Genomic DNA, 10,000 nt, shown 5'->3' with positions numbered 1-10,000 from the left:
GGAATGGAGCTCCGTCTCCCGGAGAAGGTATTAACATGTTAAATTATTGACTCCGCCTTGAAAAGGAGGAATCAACATGTTAACCCCACCTAAAAGGGGATGGGGAAAAGATAAGAAAACACAACTCCACGAGTCAAGAATCCAGTTGGGCACAGAACCAGATCCTGCACCGCCTAAGGAGGTGGTGCCGAATTCGACCGAGGGTGGCCCAGGTTGAGATTGACAGAAGAAGCAGATAAGACTGGCAGCCGTCATTGAGTACACAAAGCAGAAATATTGCCAGAGTCCAACAATAGATTTATAAGTTTTGTAGTATTACTTGTAACTTTAATTCTTTGCACAGTAAAGAAAGAAACTCTCCCGTTCGTGTCATTCAAACTTCTCCTGAGAGACTAAGACTACAAAGATTACTAATCCAGAACTAACATTAAGAAGAAGCATAAAGTTAAAAACCAGACTGCATAACGAATTATCAAGAAGAAGAAGTAGGTAAGCGATCATATAACTCGAACGCTCTACCTTACAAAAAAAAAATTCACAACATAAAGTTTGGGGCACCACATATAACACATACACACACACACACACACACACACACACACACATATATATAATATATATATATATATATATATTATATATACTATATATATATATTATATATATATATATATTATTACGTTTGGGCCTGACCTGATGCCCAAACGTAAGGGAAAAATTAAGAGGGAAAATATGGAGCGCTTAGGACTTACCTTAGATAACTGTAAAAGGGATTTGTTTAGTTTTTTTCTCTGGAAGGTCGCTATTGAAAACCCAGCTGACTAATCTAATTTACATTTATTTACAAGAAACATTGACTGGCCTGAGATAAAGGCAAGTCAAATTGGCCACACATGGTCAGAGTGCTGTATAATGTCTGGACCGCTCCTATCTTTCACAATATGGAAAAGCTGGCCAGAATCAAATACTACTGCAATTGAATGGTTTCCAAAATGGTTAGTATATCTGGTCGGTAAGGAAAGCACATTGCGTGAGTAGAATGGAGGCACGGAACTCAGCAAATCTGGAAATGAGTTCCCAAATTACACACAACATAAAATAAGGACTTCTTGCACAATATTTCAGCTACAAGGTCAGTCACTTTTATCTAACACTCACCGGGGGAGGAACTTTAGTGCTTAAATGAAATATTCAATGGAGCCTTTGTCTATCTGGGACGATCACAAGGTAGCATGCGGCCGATAGGCAGAAAAGGAACAAAGGGAAGTTCGTTTGATATGTAGGAATTAGAATTGGAAAATGTGGAAGAGTTTATTTGACTCAAAGGAAAAGAACTGGTATATGTCTGTAACTCAAGACGTACCTGGGTGCCGTATGTAGAGTAATTTTGGAGAATGGCGTCGGCTTTGACCGAGTTTGGGGCGCGCCAGTTAGCGCCCTTTTTTAGGCCTATGGGCAGGCTGGCTTGGATGTCTGTCCTGGGTCAGAGACTGTGCTGAACTGAGAACGGATTCAGGTGCGAACCCTGGGCGTTGGGGCAGCTTTCCCCCCCATGGCAGGTCATCCTGGAAACAGACATGCGGCCAGCGAAGGTTCACAGGAAGAGCTACACACTCCCTTTGGGATAAGTCCCTAATGCTTAAATGAGTCTTTATTCCCCCGCTACCTGACTGGCACCGGAAATGAATATGTCTGGCCTGTTTTTCCCTCCTAAAGTCAGCTGATATATATATATACACACACACACATATATATATATATATATAGATATATATATATATATATATATATATATATAGATAATATATGTATATACATATACATATACATATACATATAATAATATATATAGATATATATATATATACTATATATATATATATATATATATATATATATATATATACACACACACACACACACACACTCACACACCACACACACACACACACACACACAAACATATATATATATATATAGATATATATATATATATATATATATATATATTATATATATATATATATTTATATATAGTATATATATATATATATATATATATATATATATATATATTATATATATTTATATATATATATATATATATATTTATTTATATATATAATATATATATATAAATATAAAACTATATATATATATATATATATATATATATATAGATATATATATATATATATATATATATATTTATATATATATATATATAATCATATATATATATATATGGTATATATATATATATTATATATATACTATATATATATATATATATATATATATATATATATATATATATTATAATGATTAGCGTGAGCAGAGTTTACCATGATGGAAATCTACGGCACTTCATTAGTAAAGGAAACTGTGCAGGATAAATGAACATGTGATATCAAGCAGCATCCTTGGAATGACGTAACACGCAATCAGAGTAAAAATGCCTTTAAGAAGTGAATTCACGGTAGATTCTGATCAGAAGTTATTCTCCGGAAATCGCCTGTAGTCAGGATTGGTTGTGCTATGACGTGAACCCCAGGTGAAGCAGAAAAGGTCAAACGCTATATAGAGCGATATACGTGCGCCGGGAGACTGAGACAGACAGATAGACGATATATTTGTAAATTGGAGTTTCATAATAATCATGTGAGTAATTATGTGATGACGTCATATTTGTTTCTCCATGCTATAACGCGATATACGGCGATAGTTATCTTTTGTATCGTAGATATAAAAGACGATACAGTTACTGTCAAAGAAAGCCTCTCGCTCTTTCTCTCCTCCAAAGCAAAACGCAGCAGTTGCATGGTTAAATTCTTTATTAAAATATAAAACTCATATTTTTTAAAAACAGTAAACAACACCTCTCTCATTCTCTCTTTGAAACTAATAGAAATAAGTTGATTTGTTTAATAACCCACGAAATATCCACATACACTCTCCTGACACACACACACACACGAAAAAATAATTAAAAGATTAATTATTTGTTAAGTAACCAATAAACCCTCTGTTAATTCTTAAAGCATTGTACCTAGTCTCTCTCTTCTCTCTCTCTCTCTCTCTCTCTCTCTCTCTCTCTCTCTCTCTCTCTATATATATATATATATATATATATATATATATATATATATATATATATATATATATATATATATATATATATATATATATATATAAATCTTTCATTCCCTCCCCAAGCTGTAAGGAAAAATAAGTTGATTTACTTTTTGTTTAGCCCATAAAGCCAACTATTTCAAAGCACTGTACCCAGTCTCTCTCTCTCTCTCTCTCTCTCTCTCTCTCTCTCTCTCTCTCTCTCTCTCTCTCTCTCTCTCTCTCAAAGTCACCTACGTTGATACTCGTATATACACACACTTCTCTCCTTTAAAAAGCGAAGCGAAATGCAGGCAGAAAAGGCAGCAACAACTTTCCCAGTCTGAAGAGCAATTTCCTGTCGGCCGCTTACTTCGATATTGCAGCTGTCGGAAGTTTTCTCCGGCCTTAGACCATAGAACGGCCGGTTTGAAGCGTTAGCGCTAACAGGCTATCCGGAAAACATCGGTCCTTTTCTCTCTCTCTCTCTCTCTCTCTCTCTCTCTCTCTCTCTCTCTCTCTCTCTCTCTCTCTCTCTCTCTCTCGTCATCATGGAGCTTTACGGGTATGAAATGCAAAAAAAGCCGGAGCACTTGCAGTATCTGACTTTTTATTCTTCAATATTTTTATACGTTAGGATGCTAAAGTAAATTGAAGGTTATTCATTTGAAGAGAAATAGAATATCAGAGTATATATGTGATTCTATTTTCCATTTCAAGAGTGTAAACCTATTCTATTTACCTGAACTGAAATGAGAAAAGTGAACTTCGCATCTAACTGAGTTGCTAGCGCAGTGTTGAATGAAATAGGGACATTAGTTAATTTATTGTGAAATCTATCAATCAGTCAGTCTATTATATATTGAATGCGTAGACAGATAATACTGATCCTCCTTCAAAATCTGAACATTATGCGAGATGTTTGATTTGATAAGATATAATCGATAGAACTGACGGTGTTCCCCATAAAGTATCCATTAGTATACAAATGGAATGATTCATGCTTTGCTACTACTGTTTTAATTCTTGCTAGATGGAGAAATGAATATGTATATATATATTTTAAATGGTCTAAATGGTAAATTACACTTGTAAACCACACATTAATGAAGGAATTTGATATTGAAATATTCACTTCGATCATGATGTAGCAAAAGTGTGGGTTTTTAAAATGCTTATATTTAGCCAGCATAAAATAGACTTCAGGCATCTTTTACCTCTATATTATATAAGAATATGTATATATACATACACCTACACACACACACAAATATATATATATATATATATATATATATATATATATATATATATATATCCACCTAATACGATAACAAAAACAAACGTTGGGATGTGTAAATCGACTTAAAGGATATACCATGTTCTTTATTTCAGATAAAGAGCAGATATAATCCTCCAGGAAAGCAATGAGCTTCAGAAACCGACCCTAGCAAAGCACCAGAGAGGCATTGCTCTACATCCATCGCAGCTCTTTGATCTGTTGCTAACTCTAGGAATAGTGAAATAGGAAAGAAAAACTTGAAGGGAGAGAGGGAGAGAGATGATAGATTACGTAGGCAGCGTACAAAACTATCGATTTCTTGACCTTGGGCCTGGAGCGATTAATGATATATTAGAGAGATTAATGGAATACAGCAGTAGATGAGGAAGCCGTAATGACGAATACCTGCCATATTGTTGATGAGACTTTTCTCAAGGAAAAAGAAACGAGAAAGAGGTAGAGATAGGAAACTGATGGTAGTGTGATAGTTGTAACAATCGAATTCAGATACAGGCAGATGATTGTAAAGAAAATTAATACAAACAGGCACGCACGCATACACACATTTTAGGCATAAAAGGGAGGGCAACTATTTTCTTGTTTTCTTTATTCCATGTACTCTCTACATTTGCTCTGCAAAAAATTTTCCTAGCTTTGTTGACCATCAGCTCAGGATATCAGAGCGACAAGAGGGGATTGGCAACTCTCAAGGAAACCAGAACAGCCATCACATAAATGACAGCTCAACGAGAAGAAGTTCCAGAAGACTGCTGGGCCTTGACCCAGGCTAACATCCCAAACATCTCTTGAAAATGGGCCACAGATAGGGCCTGAAAGTACTCGAGTGTGTAGTAAAACTAAATGTAAATACTTAGAAATAAACAAGTTACAAAGTGATTTTGTGAGTTTCTTTTTCAATCATCAGAAGAAAACTGAAAGAAGTTTTTGTTTGGTTCATCATGTACCCACAGCAACATTACAACAGAAGTACATTTCAACAACTGTATGAAGTCGCTGGACCTCAAGCTGTTCATTATGCAAGAATATATGAAACACAACTTTACAAAGCCAAAGCCATGAAAAATAAGATCTGGTTTATAAGTGAATGTTTGAAGAACAAAGTGTGTCCAAAAACATATGGCAGGATTGGAAGAAGACCCTGGAGTGGAGAAGCATTCAGCAGTTTTCAAGAAGGATACATCAAGGATCAGTTGCAAGAGCTTAGGGAGAAGAAAGAAGCTGCATTTGCTGGTGTAAGGAGTACACAAAACATACTTCAAGAGACCATAAGGGGTGAGTGGTACAAAAAAGTTGTTGGGCAGGTCAACAGTAGAGTAAACTTTGATACAAATCGTAACATGGTCAACATTAAAAATAAATTTGAGAGTTTATTCAGTAATTCGGTTTGGATAATCAGAATGTGAAGAAAATAATCAGTAGACTAGGTAATGGGAAGGACATGCTATGCAATAAATTATTCTCAAGTAAATTACCTGAACTTGCATATATATACGGCAGCCCCAAAATACACAAGGAGGGCTGCCCACTACGCCCTATTGTTTCTAGTAGAAATCTCCTAACAAAAACTTAGCTGCGTAGTTAGTTAGCTGGAGAACTAGGGAATATACTTAGGTATATTTTCAGAATCCCATATTAAACATTCAGTAGATTTTATAGACAAAGTTAAGAAAAATAATATAAAGGGACACATGGTTAGTTTTGATGTAGTAGCATTATTCACCAATGTCCCCTTAGATAAAGTATTAGAATTCCTTCAGACTAAACATAATGAGGGTATTTTCAATCCAAACATCGAAATAGGCGTCTTCCTTGAGTTGATTAAATTATGTGTCGGTGATACTTATTTCACGTTTGAGTGACAAGTTACGAACAGAAATATGGAGTAGCTATGGCGGGGTCTCATTATCACCTATACTCGCTAACATTCTATATGGAATATTTCGAAACTAATCTAGTTCCTAGTAGTTAATGTCCCTAACTTACAAAACTGCAAGGATGGTGGAGATATGTGGATGATATTTTTGCTATTCTGCAAGGATGAAAATGAAATAGAAACTTTTTTAGATGAACTTAATAAGTTTGATAACAATATCCAGTTCACTTTAGAGAAAAGTAACAATAAAAAACTGCCCTTTTTAGACATACTCATAGAAAGAAGAGAAACAGGATATGAATTCAGCACATATAGAAACCCACACATACAAACTCATATATTAATTTCTTCTCTTTTCACAGCATGATATAAAAATAGGGGTTTCTAACAGGTTTATTTCTAAAAATAGGGCAATGAGAACGTGTGACCCTTGCAAGATAGAACAAGAAATAAATTACATCGGTAAAAGCTTCGATGCATTAGCATAGCCGGAATGGTTAAAAAAAAAGGGGCACTCAACAAATAGGAAATTTTTTACAGAGCAAATGTAGAGAGTACATGGAATAAAGAAAACAAGAAAATAGTTGCCCTCCCTTTTATGCCTAAAATGAAACAAATCACTTCAAAAATGAAAGAAAGTAAATACAAATTTGTATATACCTTTGATAATACCGTAAAAAACAAAGAATGTAAAAATAAATTGGAAGGAGAAGACAGTAATACAGAAGATGTAGCGGGGGTATACATAATAAATTGCAACATTTGTGGAGACAGATATGTGGGGGAATCAGGAAGGAGAATAAGGACTAGAATCCAAGAACATAGAAGGGCAGTACAACTTAACTCTCAGGGGAGTGCTATAGCCAGGCATTGTTGGGAAAATGACCATAAGATGGATATAAAAAAACAGTAGGCTTATATACAAAAGCAACAAAACTAGTCACAGGAGGGTAGTAGAAGGTGCGCTTATCAGAGAGATCAAAGTAATTGAAGGAAACAAAGGTTTTACCTCAGAAGATCCCATAAGCCGAGCTTTGCTATTAAAAGAAGCTAAGATTGACCGTGCTGACCTGGAGATTAGGTTTCCTGCCCAACAGACTTTTGGTGACCACACCCTTACCTGAAGGATTAATCCCATTGAACATCAGCTCAGGATATCAGAGCGACAAGAGGGGATTGGCCACTCTCAAGGAAACCAGAACAGCCATCACATAAATGACCCAGGCTAACATCCCAAACATCTCTTGAAAATGGGCCACAGATAGGGCCTGAAAGTACTCGAGTGTGTAGTAAAACTAAATGTAAATACTTAGAAGTAAACAAGTTACAAAGTGATTTTGTGGGTTTCTTTTTCAATCATTTATATTCCTGTAAAGTGGTATCGTTATGTTGATGATATTTTAGCTGTTCTGCCTGTCGGTATTGATGTAAATGATTTACTCTCTAAATTCAATAATCAGGTACCATCGATTAAGTTTACTCTAGAATTAGAAAAAGACAATTGCCTTCCTTTCTTAGATGTTTTGATACATGGAGAACCATTTCAATGTAAATTCAGTATTTATAGAAAACCGACCAACCACTTAACTTATGTTCATTTCTTCTCAGGCCACCATCTAAACATAAAAATATCAATTTTTTCTTCTATGTTTTTACGAGCATTGCGCATTGTCAGTCCCCAATATTTGGATCAAGAAATTGAATACATAAGAAAAATAGGGAAAGATTTATGCTATCCTTCACATATATTAGATATTTGTTATAATAAAGCCCAAAACAAGTTTTATAGTGTAAGTAACACAGAGAAGGAAAATTCTAAGAACATTCTCAATTTGCCTTATTTTAACAGATTTGAAACCATTAAATCATTGTTAAAAGCTTTTAATGTCAACCTTGATTTTTCCTATGATAACACACTAAAAGGAATGTTAATAAAAAATGACCCCAGAGAAAGCAATAACATAATATATAAAATTCCATGTATGGATTGTCCCTCATTTTATCTCGGACAGTCTAGCAAGGGCCTAGAAGTAATGCTAAGCCAGCATAAATATTCCGTAAAAACTGGGCAAACATCTAATGCAATATTCATTCATTTAAGTGAAAACAACCACCGAATAAATTGGGTTGGTAGTTCAGTAATTGCAAGGTCAAGAGATGTCTTATCACGAAATCTTTTAGAAATATGCTTTAATACAAAAAAAAACTTACTTTTTCATTGTAATTTCAATGTTTAGTCGTGGCCTTTTTCATTAGACCCTTGTATTTTGAAACATGTTTAAGAATGACCTCAAAGATATAATTACAAACTTAAATAAAAATTAGTTGCCTTAGAGTTATCTTCATTGTAATGTATGTCTAACATGTATTGTGAATATGTATTGTGAGTATGGTTTTGTTTACCAAAGTTCTGAATAGCTGTCACCTATAATCCTTTAATTGTCTTGTCCTTGTATCTGAGATGATTGTCTTAAACTTTTAATTGCACCCATTGTTTATGCTTGTTTTGGAAGGTTACTCATCTTCCAGGTTTGTCGGATTCTAGGTACTAATCTCTTTATAATCCCTATCTGTCCAGTTATACGAATCTCTTGTTTTGTTCTTTTTCCTCATGTATATCAGTTCGCTTAGTAAAGGGAGACGTTTAAACGTCGAAAGGTCTCACAAGGATACTCCATCGTTATTTTCCTTCGTGGCATATATCTTTATTTATGGATTTATCACGTTCCTAACTTTTCGTGCATTCAGTTATACACACACACCCCCACACACACACACACACACACACACACACACACACACACACATATATATATATATATATATATATATATATATATATATATATAGATATATATATATATATATATAATCGGGAAGGTGTTGACTTCTAGCAAGTCGGATGTGTAGCACAAATAGGAGGTGATCCATCTTTCAACTTTATTTCCAACCAATGTTCCATGGCTTCATCAACAGGGCTAAAATACAAAAGTAACAACAATTAAAATCAATGCAAAAGACTCGAGTCATTAACCATGAAACAAATGGTCCCATCTTTGAATTGTCAGTCGTGTTCCGTCCCACTGTTTATATCATAAGATGTCTTTTCGTCCTTTTTGTGCCCTTCTGGTCACTCAGTTTTCTTACTTTGAGGCTTTAGGTTGGTTTTAACTTTTATGTTACGGTTATAATGTCTATATTTCAACATTGATGATTTTTGCTTAGTTTTATGTACTGATTTTGATTGTTGTTACTCTTGTATTTTAGCCTTGATGATGAAGCCGCGCGTTGAAACGTTGGCTGGAAATAAAGTTGAAAGATGCATCACCTCCTTTTTGTCTTCCTATTTTTAATATATTTATATATATATATATATATATATATATATATATATGTATGTATGTATGTATATATATATATATATATTTATATATACATATAATGCATAATATATACATTCATATGCATATCAATGAATCCCGTTAATAAAAAAAACCCAGTAAATTCTGCAATATATCCGCAAACACTTATTGACCTTCGTTGGCAAAATACTTGACCAAGTGACGCATTTAAACTTCAATAAATCTTAATCCTATTACTTGATTGAATTTTATTACAATCATAAGTTTCGCTTCTTTAGCTTTTGATGGGGATGAAAGTGATTGTGTCCAGCTAACTCAGACGAAACCTGAATCAGATTTCGATCACTCCCA

Source organism: Macrobrachium nipponense, chromosome 3 (genome assembly GCF_015104395.2).
Source record: "Macrobrachium nipponense isolate FS-2020 chromosome 3, ASM1510439v2, whole genome shotgun sequence".
Classification (NCBI taxonomy): domain Eukaryota; kingdom Metazoa; phylum Arthropoda; class Malacostraca; order Decapoda; family Palaemonidae; genus Macrobrachium; species Macrobrachium nipponense.
The sequence above is the reverse complement of the archived record's forward strand: the minus strand, read 5'-3'. Positions refer to the sequence as shown.